Source organism: Odocoileus virginianus, chromosome 21 (genome assembly GCF_023699985.2).
Source record: "Odocoileus virginianus isolate 20LAN1187 ecotype Illinois chromosome 21, Ovbor_1.2, whole genome shotgun sequence".
NCBI classification, from domain to species: Eukaryota; Metazoa; Chordata; class Mammalia; order Artiodactyla; family Cervidae; genus Odocoileus; species Odocoileus virginianus.
In genome coordinates this window covers 6110317-6129451 of record NC_069694.1, presented here as the reverse complement: position 1 = coordinate 6129451, position 19135 = coordinate 6110317, and the positions used below count along the sequence as shown (strand labels likewise).

Genomic DNA, 19135 nt, shown 5'->3' with positions numbered 1-19135 from the left:
GGCAGCCCACTCCAGTGTTCTTGCCTGGAGAATCCCAGGGGCGGGGGAGCCTGGTGGGCTGCCGTCTATGGGGTCGCACAGAGTCGGACATGACCGAAGTGACTTAGCAGCAGCAGTGTATATCTGTTAATCCAGAACTCCTTACTTCTCCCCCTCCCCACTCCACCCTCCATCACCAAAGAGATGTTTTAAAGTGAGGCCCTCTGCACCATCCTTCTGGCCTGAAATTGCTCATCTCCATGATCCTGACCCTGATAGCTCAGTTGGTAAGGAATCCGCCTGCAGTGCAGGAGACCTTGCTTACATTCCTGGGTGGGGAAGATCCCCTGGAGAAGGGATAGGCTACCCACTCCAGTACTCTGGCCTGGAGAATTTCATGGACTGTATAATCCATGGGGTCACAAAGAGTCAGACATGACTGAGCGATTTTCACTCATGATCCTGCCATGACCATCACTTACTGCTACTCGGGTCATAGCTTAGTAGTCACCCATCAGGGCCACTTGATCAAAAGAAGCCCACTAGGATTCTACATCACATCACCCATCTCTGTTATTTCGCAGAGCCCCCCACGAAAGCAGCAGAGAATGTTTTAATCACTGCCGTACCCTTAGGCCCCACCAGCACACAGTAAGTGCTTAATAAACATCTGCAGAATGAATGAGGAAGTGAAGTATTCTGGCTATCCCTCTCTCTGGCTTGGAGAAAAGATGAAACATCTGGTTATATTTAATTTCAGTTCAATATGATTTATTAGTTCAAATAGAGAGGCCATGCTTATGCTGCGGCTGCAAAATTAAATATCTCCATTTCCTGTGGACACGTTTTCATTCTGAGCCAGGATAAGAAAACAATGTACTTTTGAGCCCTTCTAGAAACAACGATGAGTTTAAACTGAGCCCCTCCTCTAGACCTCTCTAGAATTTGGACACAAAAATCACAAAAGTTAATCAGCTCTTACATGAACACATACCAACCCCACTAACATCATGCTGTGAGTGTATACCATCACATCTGGGGGTAAACTCTCAACGAGCTGCTGAAAATGTCCTGGGGCATATTTACTGAAGCCGCCAATGATCACACTCACATTCTCATTCTTTGACAAATGCTAACTGAGTCCCCAGGACTTCTGAAGCAGCGGGAACACGACGATGGAGAAGTCACAGTGCTGTCACTCAAGGACCTGCAGACCAGAAGAGGGGCCAGGGAAGTAAATGGATACAACTCTGCGTGGTAACAAAGGTGGGCTGTAGGTGGGGGTGAGGAGCTCCCGTGGGAGCCCGAAGAGCCAGCTGCCCTGTCCTGGGCACACCAGTGGTCTTCCAAGCGTGGACCCCAGACCGGCAGAATCAGCATCTCCCGGGCCGCTGTTAGAAGTCAGGCTTTCATCAGGCCACACAACAGGCCTGTGGGATCGGCCTGTGGCGGGGCCGGCCCTGTGTTTTAAGACACCCAGAGGTCCCTGACGCACACTGAGCCACACGATGATTAAACTGCTTCCCGGAAGAGTTGCAGAAGTCAAGCAGGTAAAGAACAGAGCCACCTAAGGATGGCTGCAGGCGGTGGGAACAGGATAAAAGGCCAGAGAAAACCTGGCGTCTATAAAAAGCGTGAGGCGTGAGCTCAGGGCGTGAGATGGAGAGCACGGGAGACCGTGAGGTGGGGCAGGTGGGCCACGAAGGAGCCAAGGCTTCACCCCGAGGGCAGCGAGGAGCCCCTGAGAATGCGGTGAACATGCCCAGACCTGCAGATTTCAAAAGATTTCACCTTGGAGGCAGTGTTGAGAACAAGGAGAGGCGCCGGAGAAGGAGCTGCAGGCTCCTAGGTGAGAGGTGAATAGCAACGGTAACGCAGTGGAGGCATGCTGTCAGAAACAGCGGGCTCGGAGTGGGAGCCGGGGGTCAGGGACGCCTCACTCTGCCGCATAGATGGAGGGGCCGGATGGCGCACCCCTCCTCCTGGGAGGTGGGGCCTGACCCACACCCCACACCCCAGCAGGGTAGGGGCTCTTCAGGGAAGCACTGAGCACTTCTCCCGGGAGTACACATCACGTTTTATGTAGCTATTCTTTAGCTGTCAGAGCCAGGGGCCATCGTGGTCGGTTTCCACGTGCATCATTTGGAACAGCGCCCAGGGCTTGAGAAGCCAAACTGAAAGGATGGACAAGCCAGGAGGCCACTGAGAGGCCACTGCTCTCATTCAGCAGAAAGAGGACCGTGTCATGCGGAAGGAATTAGAAAGCTGTATCAATTGAACTTAATTTTTCTCTAGTCTGTTGATACCATTCAAAACACTAAATGAAAACCTTTACAAGTCAACCACCTTATGAAAATTCAACAGTTTCTGATCTGTTGCATAGTCCACAGGGCTTCCCTGGTAGCTCAGACAATGAAGAATCTGCCTGCAATGCAGGAGACCCGGGTTCGATCCCTGGGTTAGGAAGATCCCCTGGAGAAGGCTACCCACTCCAGTATTCTTGCCTGGAGAATTCCATGGACAGAGGAGCCTGGTGGGCTACAGTCCATGGGGTCACAAAGAGTCAGACAAGACTAAGCAACTAACACACAGACACACACACACACACACACACACACGAGTTCACAAGCTCACCTTCCTGCCGAAAGTCAGAAATGACCATGAAGTCAGACTCACACTTGCAAGTGAAAATATTGATATGACAAAGCTCCAGGTCACAGAGAGACTGCCACCTAATTGAGACAAGTCTGCTCTGTTTTCAGAATAACTCTGCAAGGTCCCAAAGTACGGGACAGAGACATCTCAAAGCCCGCTGAGACGGACTGAGTGTTTGCTTTGATTTTTAGAAATGATTTCCAGCAGGCAGATAATGTTGTGACCCAATTACAGGGTATTTTGGAAACAGCAGGCACCTAACTTGCGGGTGGAGCTGGTGGGTGTAGCAGGAGGAGTTACTGAGCAGGCAGTACCACCTGCCCCTCAATCCTGCACAGAATTGTATGGAGAAGGGAACTGTGGCAATCAGAAGCAATGCAGCTTCTCCCTTGACCTGCTTCCCGTTTTCTCACCATTCCCAAAATAGACAGAGCTAAGGAAAATCCTAAGTATATTTCCCAGCCCTCTAGGGGGAAAGTTCACGAAGGGCAGAAATTTGGGTCCCTGGGGAAAAAAAAATGGATGAAAGGCAAAGTCCTAGCATCAAGAGGTGGAAACAGTGGAAAATAAAACCCACAGACAAAAAGGAAGCACAGAAACAAAAACAATGGCTAGTTCTTACCCCATAGCATACTGACAGGCGGCACACAAGCTCAGCTCTCCTGGATTCTCCAAACTCAAGCTCTTCAGAGTCGCAAATTAAAGTTTCTGCTTGAAACTAAAATAATAACTGATAAGGTCTTACTAGAGACCGAGTGCTGTTTTCTTGTTTGGTTGGTTTGGGTTTGGGAGGCGGGGGTTTTGTTTTGACCTCAGCATGCATCTTGCAGGATCTCAGTTTCCCAACCAAGGACTGAACCCAGGCCAGGGCAGCGAAAGTGCCGAATCCTAACCCCTAGACCACCAGGGAACTCCCCCAAGTATTGTTGTAAGTATTCATCTCATCATATTCACGAAACCCTCATAACAACCATGTTCTGGGGGAGCTGAGGCACTGTGTAATTCTGCGGTCCAACTGTGCTGTTCAAGATTATACGGTTATGGAGCCGTAGAGCAGTACTGGAATGCTGGGAGTCAAACCGCCAAACCTCGACTGCCTCCCCAGGGCTGTCCCGTGCACTCACTGCAGGATATTTACCAGCATCCTTGGCCTCCACCCACCTGATGCCAGTCATACCTCTTTGACAATCACGACAATCAAAAATGTCTCCAGGAGTATTGCCAAACGTTCCCTAGGGGGCAAAATCGCCACCACCCCCCACTCCCGCCCCACACGGAGAACCACAGCTATAGAGATTTGAAAGGCCAAATCTCTAGGTCCTTTATAGAAGCAATAGCAAATACCAGCGGTTGGATAGAAGAAACAGGCCACCACACTTCCACTAAAGCAAAGTAAAATTGAAAAGGACGCAGCCGAAGGGCTCTCTGTAGCAGTGAGTTTTACTACAGTCCTTTGCCATGGCTCCTAGAAAGCCTGTAAGAACTTCCTGCTCTCCCTTCTCCCCTTCCTCAGAGCCTCACAAATGCCTCTACTGAAACACCTTATAATGACACTCCAGGACATCCCTGTCTTCCCCAACACTTTGCGCTGTACCTGGCACCAAGTCTATACTCAATAAACACTTGCTGAGCAAAGGCATGGACAACGAGGCTGAGGTTTCTGGCTGTCCCTAAACAATTGCATGTCTGTCTGCACTAGCGATCTCGAAAAGGCATAAACAAATCAAGTTAGGTGAGCGGGGAGGATGAGAGGCTCTGGTCAGAATCTGAGGTTGAATCAGTGCTTTTCAAAGTATCTACACCCCTCTCAGTTCACTTTAAGCCCAGGCCATGCCTCAGTTCTGTTCAGAAATTCAGCTGTATTTGTTCACTGGGGAACGAACTCAAGAAACCTAACTCGTGCTAAGGAAATTCTACTTATTCACATTATAACTTGAACTGATACACAGTCTGCCAAGCAAACAGAGATACTCATTACTGCAGGTCCACTGACTGACTCTATTGCCCAGGACAAAGGTCTACTTGGGAAACCAAATGAAAATCAGAAGGTAAGAACAGAGCCAGCAGCCAGCAGCACGCAGGCTGCTCCCAGGAAGGAAGGCATGCCCACCACCCTCTCTCCAGCAGCCAGAAGTCTCAAGTCAGCCTCGGGGCTGCTTGGAAAGGCCCTGAAATCCTCAGGTTCCTCCAGTCATCAAAGGTCTAGTCACCCCAACACTGCCCATGATTGACATGTGACAACTGATCAGATTCTGGGGCGTTTTATTTACAACAGAAATATCCTCGACCAGAATCTGCCCAGAGAGATTCAACACAGCAACCCTTAGATTCAGACATATTTATAAATTATATTTGGATTTTTCTACTATTCAACATGTGTTCCGATGAAAGCAATGCACATGAGGCTATCATCTGGAGGCAATGGCTCCATCACTAAGTACACAGATTGAGGTTAGCGGGATTCTGTAAATGGATGAAAGGTGAAATTTTCACCTCTTCCCAAAGGCTGAATCTAGGAAAGTTTCATGTTGTGGTGGAAAGAATAATGCAGGCTTTGTTTAGGGCCTGGGCAAGTCCTTTCAAGTGTCTGAACCAGGTTTCCTCATCTATAAAAAAGGAAAAAAGAAGATACCCCAAAAAACGAAGTGAAGTGTTTCCTATACAGCACCAGGCAGAGTTCACCCTTGATAAATGTGATTTCTTCACCTCCTGAGTTCTTCAGCAACCCACAGACTCCTCTGGGTTAACAACAGTTGCAAGGCAAGCATTCCTGTCCACCATGTAGCCTTTGGGCTTCCCAGGCAGCACTAGTGGTAAAGAATCCACCTGCCCATGCAGGAGATACAAGAGACACAGGTTCAATTCCTGGATCGGGAAGATCCCCTGGAGAAGGAAATGGCAACACACTCCAGCATTCTTGTCTACAGAATCCCAGGGACAGAGGAGGCTGGTAGACTACAGTCCATGGGGTTTCAAAAGAGTCAGACACAAGTAAGCATGTGCATGTACACACACGTAGCCTTTAGTGAAAAGGACCTCAGTTTCCTAATCTCTAAAATGGGAACAGCACTACAGTATCCTGTAAGAATTAAATAGGGTAACAGCTTAAACAAGCTCTTTGCACAGAGTTCCAAAATAATATACTATTAAGACCAGTGAGATCCAAATATTCGTAAGTACAGATTTTTAAAGTATCTGAAAATTATTTTCTTAAGCTACTGTTAAAACTCAGAAGTAATTTGTGTTTTTCTCCTCACCTCCCACCCTCCTAACAGTACTCAAACCAAAGGTGAACAATACCAATTCCATGAGCAAATTATCCATAAACCTCCAGCGATTCATCAAGGCTCACCCTGGAGGGCATGATGCTGAAGAGGTGCAAACCAAGCCGGCTGTAACACAACTCCCAGTTCTGTGGCTCTAACTCCAACACCATTTCCTAGAATCACCCATCCTGAATCGCTAACGCATGCCGTTTGGGCAGAAAGAAGTCTGCATGCAAAAAAAAACAAACCCCACAATCTGTCATTCTGAGGCCCTGCCTGCTAAAATTCACATTTTAGCCACTTGTCCTTTCTGCTCTCTCAGAACCTCATCTTTCATCTTGGCACTTTCCTTGTCATTCTTGGGCTATAACTCAAAAATACTTGCTGGTTCCCAGAGCACTTTCGAAATTAACTTCTTCTCGGCTCCTAGGACCTTGAGTCTGTACCAATGATTCCACATTCCTGGAAGGCCCCATCAGCTCACCCACAAGCCCCAGTGTGTCTGGCCTCCACTAGTCAACTTGATCCTGAGGGCAGAGCTCCCTACATCTCAGGCCCAGATTCCCAGATTTATCAATTTCATGGACCATTAAGCTGCCAAATAAAAATATTCCCATCAGTTCACAAAAGAAATCTTACCCCCATATCAGAATGGCATAATCTCAGAGAAGAGGACAGATCTCCTCATTTGAACACACTTAGAAAATATTCAGTACATGGTCGTCATCATCACTCGGATAAGGAGCGTGAAGACCTCACGGACAGACAACAGCCCTGGCGCTGTGATGTGCATAGACACTCCACTAACTAAGCGCTTACTCACACGGCCGCAATTTGGGACACGCTGCCTTCCAGACCACCAGTCACGCCAAGACTTCCTTCTTCAACAACGGCATTTCCTTCACTCTCTGGAGCCCCATAGGTTCTCCTCAAACTCACCCTCCTAAGTGCATACTTCCCCCAGCTCCGTTCCAGAAGTGCATTCTTTTTACTCAACTTGAAAAGGAAAAATCAAAACAAAACCACTCTGCCTCCTACTTCAAGCATTCCTGAAGCATACTTTCCAAGAGAGTTATACTTCAAAAATTTTAGTTAAACCTAGCAGACAAAATTTTGTAAGACTTCCACAAGCAGCAAAGGACAGAATGGTTCACTTTATTTACAACAATGACCAAATCATCAACAAACAATAAAGAAAAACCTTAATTCATATTCCATCCCATTCATTTTTTCCATATTCTCTTTCCATGGCTGTTCATGTGAATCTACACATTTTACATACCAATAAATAATACGCTGTGACTTTTCCCTGATTACAAAAATAATGCCTGTCCTAGCATTTGTTCAATACTTATAGGACCAGGTAAGATTCAAATATTATGAAACAAACATTATGTAGAGAGGGGACATCTCCTGTAACTCTAGACCCTATGCCCCCTCATACCTTGAAACAGACCAAGGCTTCTTACTTCTTGCCAAGTTGTGATGACTTGACTTTCTGCCCTCATGTACTGCCTCTCTTCCATCTCTCATTTGGCGTTTGCAGTTACTGCCCTCCTCCTACCACGGGCCCAGCAGCCCTGGAGCCTAGTTATGATCAGAAGCACTAGACTTACCGTCTACTTATTATCACTTATTTAAATCCTGGTAACAACTCTGGCTTCTCTTCACCTGACTCACTTAAAGGTTAATGAGGCTGAGTTTTGAGAGCATCTTAAAAGCAAAGTATATTACAAACATCAAATTAGATAGGTTTCCTTTGACCCATCACAGATTCCCCCAAAAAAAAAAGTTCACGTAGGTACATTTGGACAGACATCATTCCTGGTACTACAGCATGGGTATCTGCTCAATACAGTGATGGTGCTAAAATGAAATGATACTGATTAGTTTATTCCGAGAGACCAAGGGCTGCAACTCTGATCAAGAGCTAAAGAGACAGGCAGGGACATGGGAAAAGTTTGCCCGAAGTTCATACAGGTGCCCCGGCAACCAAGGCACAGGATAGCCTCCTCCACAGCCCCTGAAGAGACTTATTCCTTAGACCACCTGCACGCCCTGGAGCAGGATCTCTTCAGAAGATGCTGTAGAACAGTTTCAAATACCTAAAGTGCTCTACCCAAATCTAATTATTACCTTATCTCCTACCTAAACTGCAGCCCCACAAAGAGCTAGTTTTATGACAATCATTCTCTGACAATCAAAAACTAGAAGGGATGTAGGAAATGGTCAACAAAATGAAGGGCATTCCACACAGCAGGGCTCCCTGGTGGCTCAGTGATAAAGAATCCACCTGCCAATGCAAGGGACCTGGGTTCAATCCCTGGGCTGTGAATATCCCCTAGAGAAGGGAATGGCTACCCACCACAGTATTCTTGCCTGGAGAATTCCATGGACAGAGGAGCCCGGCAGGCTGCCGTCCATGGGGTCCCAAAAAGTTGGACACAACTTAGCAATTGAACAACAATTCCACAAAGCAGGATGACCCAGACTTAGTGAAACAAAAGCAGCTTCATCTAAGGCTTCACCTGAAGTCCTCCTTTTCAAACGGCCCCTGGGCTGGGACCTAAAAGCTCGAAAGACACCACGAGGGTGACTCCTATGGCATCACCCTTATTTTACAGATGGGAAAACTGAGCTTCCCAAGATCACACAGTAAATTTAAGTAGCAGACAACCCTGGCCCAGAAGGCAAGTCTTGGGATTCCCTGGCTGGTGGTCTTTTTGTGAAATCCCACTAGACATTTATTATGGAGCATCTGTCACTCTGCCTCTGACAAACTACTTCACACCATCAACACGTAACAACATGCGGAATATGCATCGTGTTTAGTCACTCAATCGTGTCCCACTCTTTGTGACTCCATGGACGGTAGCCTGCCAGACTCCTCTGTACATGGGGATTCTCCAGGCAAGAATACTGGAGTGGGTTGCCATGCCCTCCTCCATGGGATCTTCCCAACCCAGGGATCAAACCCAGGTCTCCTGCATTGCAGGCAGATTCTTTACCACCTGAGCTACCAGGGAAGCCCAAGAATACTGAAGTGGGTAGCCTATCCCTTCTCCAGGGGAACTTCCCCACCCAGGAATCAAACCGGGGTCTCCTGCATTGCAGGACAATTCTTTACTAGCTAAGCTACCCGGAAAGCCCCAGAATATGCGCTAATAACATACAAAATTAAAATGGGTAATCTGGGCTTATCTTCCTTACATTCATTTGTTAGTAGTACAACAACGTTGAAAATAAATGAACATAAAAAAAGTTTTTAAATCTGAATAGAAGCTTCTTAAAAACATTCAAATCATTCTGAAGACATGCTGCTCCAGTCAAATCTAATTCCAAGTAACAAATCAAATATGTTTTACAAGAGAATGCTTATTGAATAATGAAAGCAGTTAAACATAGTCTCATATAAAATAAAACTCGGAAGTTCTACTGCTTTACAAGCAATGAACTGTCCACCTCCTCAGAGGGATTTTCTTGGGACACTGACATTTATGTCAGAGATAACAACATATAAGATGTGTAAGAGTCTGAATATCAGACTTGACACATAGTAAGTAATGAACAAATGCTACTTTCCTTAACTTGGGGGAGGAAAATAAGCATCACCCTCATAAGCAGTAGTATTTTACAATATTCTTACAACACTTTTCTAAAAGTCTGTCCTGTGCCCATGAAAAATGTAAGGGGTTATACTACAACAGGGCACTGAATGTTTTAAAACTGAAGAAGGTATAGAGACAACATCCCATTTCTTTTAAGACACAAATTTAGATATCCTGAAATCAGGATAGTCAACATAATACTGTTCCAACACAATGGCAAGCCTTCCTGTATTCCTGCTGTAACAGAAAAGAAAAAAAAAATGATTTCTGTTGTTTCTCTGGTGGCAGGAAAAAAAACACAGTCATCAAACTTTGAAACATGACATAAAAAGAGTAACAGATTTAAAATATTTTATCTTTGTACACGTGGATTCCTCCACTATTTAGCAGACTTTTCCTAAATGATTTTGTAGTCAGGATTCTTATTACTCCAGTTAACTGTAAGAAGTCACTCTTTTAAACTTCAGCTCGTGCGTTTTTCCACTAGCACTTTATAAAAGTTTCAGAAAATGGGACTGTGCTGGCTCCATGCAGGTGAATTACTTAGTTAAAAGTATTAACATCCTTTTGAAGAGACAATGAAAGAAACATTTCTTTCCTTTCCAGTTCCCTGGAAAAGGATCTTAACTTTAGAATTCCTTCTCAAAGGCTCTGAGCAAATATCTAGACCAACTCCAGCCTATGGAGTCTCTGAGCGATTTTTCCAGGTCATAAAATTAGCCAAGGACCAAAGCACAGCTATTGAGATCTGCATCTGTTATCCCCAGGTGCTCTGACTGCCAGCCCACTGTACTCTACCACCACCTGTGTTCTCTCAGCATTCCAAAACCAACCCACCCCGAGGTTCCTCATCCTCTTAACAAATGTCACCCTTTCAAAACTGCCATCTCTAGGACTCTGCAAGTTACCATAAACAACTGCTTAACAAATATTGCCTCCAAGCTACAAACCGAAAACACCACAATGTGGGTTCCTAAAGAAACCCCCCTTCCTGAACGCTCAGCTACCCAAATGCAGACCCTCTTAATGATCACGGCCATTTGAGGACAAGATGTGAAATATAAATTCATGACAAGAAAAATAAACCAAAGACTCAAGAGACCCAAATCCAGAACAACAGATCAGGATGCCACTGTTTGCTTTTTAAATCAGTGAAATATTAAAACAAAGGACAAACCAATGCCAGCCTCACAAAGTTTCCCCATTTCTTGGAATTCAGACACGACTGCTGGCATCATTTTAAGAGAATCCTTTGAGTATTTTGCCTAAGTCTTCAAGCACAATGTAAAGCCAGTGACGGAGGGACTTCTAATCACAGCTGAGCCCAGTCTTGTCGGAGCTTCTGACACTGACCTTATTCTCCTCTCAGAGTTTGGCCCTCCCCAACCACTCAATCCATCCGAAACAGTCTGGGACGGTCATGGCTCTAAACTGCCCTGAACTTGACTACAAAACGGCCACAACTCTGATTTCTTCAATTGTGTGTTTTTTTTTTAAATTCAGGTCCTGCGCTCCTTCGACCCTTACCCCCTGACCCCTCAGTTCTAGCCCTCTTCGCCGATGTCAAGATCACCTTTGATTGTTTCTACGGCACTCCTCCATCCCTCCTCCGTCCAGCAATGTTTTCAACACACAAATGTCATTTCCAGCGTCCAGCCCTCCATTCTGTCCGGAGGGCAGCAGAGTGGATTTCAGGATCAGCTTCCCTGATTCGGTCCCCTTCGCACAGCCATTTTCTAGTTAAAACGCTCCCTGCCTCCGAGAGGGAAATGAACTTTTCCCCTTTTGATCTCCCAGCGGCTAGGCTCTGAACCCCCTAGAATCCAGCCCAGTCTTCAAGTCCCCGGCAGGAGCGCGCTGCCGCCGGTGGAGGGAGAGCCCAGCCGCACAGCGGAGGCCGGTGCCAGGGCAAGGGGGTGTGCGCTCTTCCCCGCCGGCGCCCACCCTCGCTTTTTCCCCGCCGCAGCACCCCCAGCGCACCCCCTCTCACCCCGTCTCCCCCGCCTCAGGCCCTGCCAAGCCCCGGCTGCCGAGGGAAGGAGGGCGCCGAGAAGCCAAAGGGATGGAGTCACGGAGTGAGCCCGCAGTCGCCGCGCCGCCCGGCCCTGCGGCGCGGGAGCGGGGCACGCGAGACTCCGCAGCAGACGCCCGCTGCAGATGCTGTGGCAGCTGCTGCAGCTGTGGCTGCGGCTAGGCGAGTGGCAGTGGCCGCGCTGCCCTCGGGGCCGCGAGCAGAGGAGCAGCCGCCCGGGCTCCGCGCCGCCGCTCGCCCCGCGCCGCTGCTGCGGATCGGCTCTCTCCCCAGCACTCCCGGGCCGCCCCGGAATCCAGAGCAAAAGCAAGCAAGAAAGCGGGGCTCACCGGCAGCGCGCGGCGCTCGCCTCGGCTCCGGCGCCCGGCAGCTCTGCTCCAGTCTCGCCCTGCCGGGAGCGCCAGGATCAGCTGCCGGAGCAGCGCACGAGCTTCCTACTTGAGACCAGGACGGGCTCCGGCGACTGAGCATGCCCAGTGCCGCCCCGCCAGTCCCGCGCAGGGAGCGGCGCCGGCGAGATTCCCCTTCTCCGGGCTTTGGCGGCGGCTGCGCGGAGAGGCTGGAGGGGCCTGACCGGGCGGGGGCCGATCCCGAGAAAGGCGGGGCCGGGGGCGGGGGCCGAGGGAGGGGGCGGGCCGCGCGCCTCGTGCGACCCCTGCAGGCAGAGGCTTCGGGGCCGCTCGAACTCACAGTCCCCTAACCCTCCGGGAAGATGGCAGGGAGACAACGCGGGCCAGAACGTCGAGCCCCAGCGCGATGTAGCCCGGCATCCCCTCCTTGCGGCTCGGTGTCTGTCTGCACCAAAAGGCAGCTGGGTAACCTTATCCCTGGCTAGTCTTTTCTCCCACACGTCTGCATTCCCGTATAACGGGAAAATGTCCTCAGATGAGAGCGGCCCACGCCCATCCAGCTGCAACTTTGTGGGCGAGACCTTCTCCTTCCTTCTGCCTCCTTATCTAGAAACCCAGGCATATGGCGCGTGAGCACACACACCATTTCTCCATGTGACGATCACAGCAAGATCACCTCAACGGAGGAACACACCTGCAAGACAGTCAAAGCATAATCTCCCTTTCCCCTCCGGGAATATTAACTAAAACTCAAACAGACAAGCAAGATCCTGATAAGAAAGAACACCAAGGAGCCACCAGTTTTCTAGCCCCCAGACACTGCGTAACATCCCCAAAGCATCTTTAGGATTGCGCTTCACCAGTGCAGTGACTGTCAACCTTGAGCCTCCATCAGAATAGCCTGGGGATTTATGGAAACTCAACTACTGAACAGAATCTCGGAATGGGTGGGTCTGTGATGCGCCCAAGCATCTGTACATTTAACGACTTCCCAGGTGATGCAGGTGCTGCTGCTGGTCTGAAGACGACGCTTTGGGAACTACTGCTCTACACATACGCACAAGCCTTTCTTACGATCTCCTTCAGGAGGATTATGCTGAAAGTAATTGACTAATAATTACAAGGTAATGGCTGCTCCTCAGTCATCCTTTTCCCTAAACCTCCACAATGCAGTCCTTCTTCAAAGAGCAAGCTCACTGGTCCCTGTTCTTCATGAGAGGACTCTATGTGGTTGGGGCCCTCATTACTTTTTTCCTTCAACATCATCAATTTATTGAGGACCCACAAAATCTTACAGTTAGCTTAAGGATAGCAGTGAATAAAAAAGTACAGACCCCTGCTTTCATAGAGCTTAGTCTAGCGAGGTGGACAGAAATCCATTAAATAATCACTCAAAAATGTCATTTCAAACATGAAGAGTGCTAGGAGGAAATCTACTAGGTGTGTAGTAAAGGGTGTATAATGGGACCCTGATGCAGTCTCGGATGGGGTTGGAAGACATGAGTAGTGGAGGAAAGCTGCTTTGCGGAATAGGAGTTTCTGGCATTTACACCCCCCAAACCTCTCCCATAAACAATTTCCCTCAGACCAATCTGGAGGCCAACAATTATGTCACTCCTTCCGCAAAAGAAAAACAGTATTGCCGCTAAGAATTCCCTATAAATCCATGGACGTGCTCATCCCCGGGGCTGTCTCTGCCTATGGAGTTCGGGCACCACCCAGGTAGTCGACGGTTGCCGTGTAACCCACTTTGGGAAAATGCGGAAAGCTCTCTAGTTCTAGTCTACGTCCTCCTGGTCTAAAGAAGCGAGGAAATTAGCCCAAGACCACTCCGCCCATCAGCAGGGGACCACCGTCAGCCTTCCAGGCAGGTCCTCTTTCCGCAGGTACTCTATTCCCTCGGACTCAGCTCCCCGCGGCTCCCCGGATGTCCATCCCTGCCATCCCCTCTCTCCGGGGTCCCAGAGCGGTAATCTCGGTGCACCCCTCCCGGATCGATCTCATCCGGACCGAGAGGAAAACCCGCGGTGGAACCCTCGGCGGCGGGGCGGGGCGAGGCGAGGCGCGCAGGCGCAGTGGCCGCCAGGTTGGGCCGAGGAGGCGCCCCGCTCCACACCTGATGCAATCAGCCTTCCGGAAACGGGCCCAGTGGCCGCGCTCGCGCAGGAAACGCTCCTGCGCCCTCCCCCGGCCGCGGTGTCCCGGGCCCGGCTTCCGAGCCTCCTGGCCACTTGGCTTCGCCTGGGGTGGAGGGCGACATTCGGCGACCCGCAGGGGACCAGCAGAGGTTGGGAAATCACCGCCAGAAAAAGCAGAATCTCTGGCTGCCCTAATAGAGACGAGGAAACGGCCACCGAAGGCTCCGTAGCTGCAGGAGGAAATTCCCTTAATTGTGTATATCCAGAGAGGATAGGCGGGGTGGAAGAGTGGAGGGGAGCTTTTAACCTTGCTTGGTTGCTTCTTTCTTTCGCCTCCCGACACATTTTCTTTCTCCCTCATGGAAAGGAACGTTTGCAGTAATAGCCGTTTTAAGGCAATAGGAAGAGAAGTCCCTGACCGCCACCCCCTGCCACCCCGATCTTACTTGATATGTAACAGCACGTTAGCGCAGCTACATAAAACCTTCCACCATGCGTTTTATAAATAATTGGTTTCTCTATGCATCATCATTTCAGTTTACAAAGAAAATCATTTTTTTGTTTCATCACCTCGTGCAATTTTGATATCTATTGTGATTTGATTTTTTTTTTCATGCTGACTCGCCAGTGAATTGTTTTTCAAGGAAATGAAGTATTCCAAAAGCGTGTTTATAAAAGCATGGAAGTTAAAAAAAAAAAAAAAGTCATTTAAGACTTTAAGGGGGAAGAAAAGGCAGATACAAGGAATTTTAGTTGGAAGGATACTTAGATCATTCTAGAATCAAGTCAGGATCAATTTTTAGATGTTACAGAGGACCTCTCTGTGGTCCAAAGAGGTAAATGATTTTTCCTTACTTAACAGACTACTCAACAGAACTAGTACTTGAACACAGATTTCTTGACATCCCAATCTAATGAAAAAATAAATTTTTTTGCACAAATAATACACGAAATGCAAGACATCACAATTTTTTTTAATCCAAAGGTTACAAAGTACAAAATCGGTGGGAACAAAAGAGATCCTATTACTTATTCCTGCTTCTGAAGTCATTGGTCTTTAAACAGTCCTTGATGTATCCAACCACTGTACAGTCTATCCAACTACTTTTAAGATAACCAGACACTAAGCATTAAATGCTTCAATTACAGTGGTATGAAATTCTTCAGAACTTCCAAACATCAAGAAATCTTTTGAGTCAACATTTACAGCTTCTAGTAGCTTCACTTGATCATGTGGTGTATGAACAGTTGAGGTTAAGCAAAGGGAATTTTTTTTTTAATATTTATTCATTTATTTGGCTGCACCAGATCTTAGTTGCAGCATGTGGGATCTAGTTCCCTGACCAGGGATCGAACCTGAGCCCCCTGCATTGGGAACTCAGAGTCTTAACCACTGGGCCAGCAGGGAAGTCCCAAGCAAAGGGAATTTTAACGATCACAACAAAATAGCAGAGTTAATATTTTCCACTATACTGATTTAAAATATCAAAACAAATCAAAGTGAAATACAAAAATAGTTGCAAAATTCATACTACTACAATAAGAATTTTTCAGAATCATATCTACCTTTTTATCTTGATGAATGTGTACTTCTTTTTTGAAATGTTCTGACATTTAGAGATCTGGGAGAACACCTTCACTTATGCAAAAATAGAGTCAAGTAAATGTCAAAACACAGAGGTGCAAAGTACAAACTCATCACAATAAGGTACTAGTTACAGAAGAGCCAGCCTTAACTGGGTGCTAAGCCAGGGTCCCATACTGCCTAAAAGTTTTACATAGGTTATGTAACTTAATCTTCACAATTACCCCCTGAGTTAGGTACTTATTATCCTTGTGCTAAAGTGAAGTTTGAGAATGTGAAGTAACTAATTCTAGACACAACAAACCAATTCAATGGCAGAATTTCAATTTGAACCCAGGTGTTGGCCTAGAGCTTGAGCTTAAGTAACACTCTATACAGAAAAATGTAAATACAGAGAAAATGATTGTGATTTTTGTCCATACAGGAGAAGAGAAATTCCTTGGCAGTCCAGTTCAGTCGTTGGTTAGGACGCTGCACTTTCACTGCCAAGGGCCTGGGTTCAATCCCTGGTCGGGGTATTAAGACAGCCACAGGCTGTGAGGTACAGCAGAACAGGGAACCACAAGAAGAGGTGGAGTGTTAGACTTACTCTCTTTTCGAAGATGAGTTGGTAAAATTAAGTTGTCTGCACTGGGAAAGAGCCCTTTCTTCGTTGATGGATGACAGCCCCCAGTCTCAGGACCAGGCTTGCATGCTTGCGTGCTGTGTGCTGGGCGGTGCTTAGTCTCCCAGGCATATCCACCTCTTTGCAACCCCTGGACTGGAGCTGGCTGGGTTTCTCTGTCCATGGGGTTCCCCGGGCAAGAATACTGGAGTGGGCAGCCATGCCTGCCCTCCAGCGGATCTTCCCAACCCAGGGATCAAATGCCAATCTCTTTTCTTCTCCTTCGTTGGCAGGTGGGTTCTTTACCACTGGTGCTACCTGGGAAGCCCAGGACCGATCTTCCTCACAGACAGAAAGCAGATGATCTAATACCTAGTGCTTTGGCGGCATTACCAACAGGGCCTCTCCTCTGATGAACTGCCTTCATGTCTAGCTGGGTCCTCTAGTCCTAAATTATACAATAGGGTCGTTGCTAGCCATATATGGTTTTTTAACTTATACTAATTAAAATTAGAATAAAAATTTCAGTTCCTCAGTCATATTAGCCCCATTTCCAATACTCGATAGCAGTGTGGGCTAATGGCTACAGGATTGGACAGTGCATGAAATATTTCCATCACTGCAGAAAATGTTATTGGGCAGTACCCCTCTAGTTCTTTATCCCAGTAGTGTGAGAGTTTACTCTCTCTTCATTCTTCATCATTCTGACTCTAAGACAAACCGTGTTTCTAGCTTTATCTAGCTTTCCCCTGAGCTTTAGTCCTATTTTCAAACTAAAAATTATCATCAGAGTGTAGAATACCATCACGGAAAGATATGACTTTGGAGTAAAATCTTATTTCACATCCCAGCTTTTTTATTTGCCATTTACGTGACCTTGGCAAGTTATTCAATCTCACTGAATCTTGATTTCCCTATCTAGCAAATGAGCATTCTAGTCTTTTCATCATCAGTTTGTCTAGGGTTAAATGAAATAACACATGTAAATCTACTCATAGGCCTCCCAGAGACTTCCTTCCTTCCATTCCTATTTCAGTTAATAACATCACCAATTACTCAGGTTTCCAAACTAGAAACCTCAGTCATCTTTAATTCTTCCTCCTCAACCACCCGCAACAAATTAGTCATCAAACCCTGTTGCTTCCACCTTAGAGACTTTTCTCGAATCTGGGTCCTCCTCTCTGTCTCACTCCCACTGTTCTCACTGACTTGTCATGCGCTGTTTCAGTATCCTGCTAACTGACCTTGGTGACAGTCATCACTCCCAGCCCAAGTACCTCCTCTGTGCTGCTGTCAGAGGCTTCCAAAAAAGATGCTGATGACGTCACCCCCTTTCTTTAAGACTGCTGATGACTTTCAGTTGCTTAAGGATCAAAACTACTACACCTAAGGACTCACAGGGTCACTCGCCATTCCATTTCAAACCTTTATTGGGACTCCTCTTACCAACCTCCCTTTCAGCCACCCCCTCCCCACCTCCAAACCCCACCATCCACTCCACCCCCTACACTGATCATCAGTGCTCCTTGAGGCATTCCTGGAACAGGTAATGGCCTTTCTTGTCTTTGCCCTTGCACACTCCCTTCTCAGGCTAAACAGACCCTATTATGTATCCCTTACCTGGCAAAATCTTTCTTATTACCTCCAGTACAAAAGCTTAGTCAACTCTCCTATGAAAAATTGACTAGCTTATCCATGATGCCATAGGTTAAGAAGAATAGGTGCTGTGTTCCGGGTACCCAGGTTTACATCCTGGCTACACTACAGTGCCACAGGTGGTTTGACTTACCCTCCCCCAACCTCAGTTTCTTAACTGAAAAGGTTAATAATCATAGTATGCACAACTTAATGTTATCATTACACTCAGATAATGCAGATAAAGCTCATAATATTGCACCTGGCTCAGAGGGAAGCATTCAATATGTATTACCTTAAAATTATTACCATTATGAATAATATTTATCCATTTTATCCTGTTATCATTATGTGGCTCTTTTTACATTCTAATTAAGTTTTTTACTTTCAAGAATTTTTATATTTCACATTTATATTTGATTTTACATTAAATAAAAATGTTTTATTACAAAAGTAATTGATATTCATTGAACAAAATTTAGGTGACACTAATGACAAATCAAAAAAAAAAACAAAGACATTTTCTACTGTTTAAGACATTTCTTGGTTGCAAACAAAAGGAACTCTCTCTAGTTAATTTATCCAGAAAATTAATTATCCAGAAAAAAAATATAGGAGGGCTGTCAAGTGGCCCACTGTGTCAACATATAGATGGAGAATTGGTTCAGAAAAGGGTCAGGATCTATGTAAGGCTGGCAGCATGTAACAGAGACCAGACCATGGCACACTCTGTCACCAACGCCCCACTGCTCTGGCCACTTGCTGTGGCCACTATTCCAGGGTCTCAGCAACTTAGCATCACTACCTCCCTACTCAGGTTCACAGATGGAACTATCCAAGGTCACAGGCCCATGCCTCAGCAGTCAAAAGGCAGGCAGAGAGAATGTTTGCCTCCCTGCAGATTCCCTATTGGAGGCGGGGCCCTCTCACAACCCAAATTCATGCAATAGAGGATTCATCAAAAATGGAAGGGGAGTCTTATCCCCTCTCTCACGCTTCATCACTCATTGGCAAACATCAAGCACTTCCATGCTTTTGAGACTTTCCTTATGTTGATTACTTTACACTCCCTGTTTTACACATTCACCTTGTCCACTATTCAAAATCATACTTTCCTTAAAGGCCAAGATTTCTTTTTGAATCTACTGTACAGTAAGTTATGAAACTGAGACAGACCCTGCAGGACCCTCCCAAGTTCAAAAGCTCCTCCAAGTCCCTTGTTTCTTGTTTATACAAGATACATCAGATTCCTAGGCTCCATGAGTTCCGAAGACAAAGTCCAA

General features: G+C 46.9%; 1 protein-coding gene across 10 annotated transcripts in view; it reads right to left on the bottom strand.

Moving 5' to 3' along the window:
* Positions 1–19135, bottom strand: part of APBB2 (amyloid beta precursor protein binding family B member 2) — a 405670-nt gene that overhangs the window by 347522 nt on the left and 39013 nt on the right. For 3 of the 10 annotated variants that reach the window (XM_070451962.1, XM_070451969.1, XM_070451964.1), the window contains exon 1: positions 11870–12130. The exons of 1 other annotated variant lie outside the window; for it this stretch is intronic. The gene's annotated coding sequence lies outside the window, so the exon portion shown is untranslated. Of the gene's footprint in view, positions 1–11869; positions 12137–19135 lie in introns of those variants that run through there. 6 more of the 10 variants (XM_070451967.1, XM_070451970.1, XM_070451971.1 and 3 more) reach the window with 4 other exon arrangements.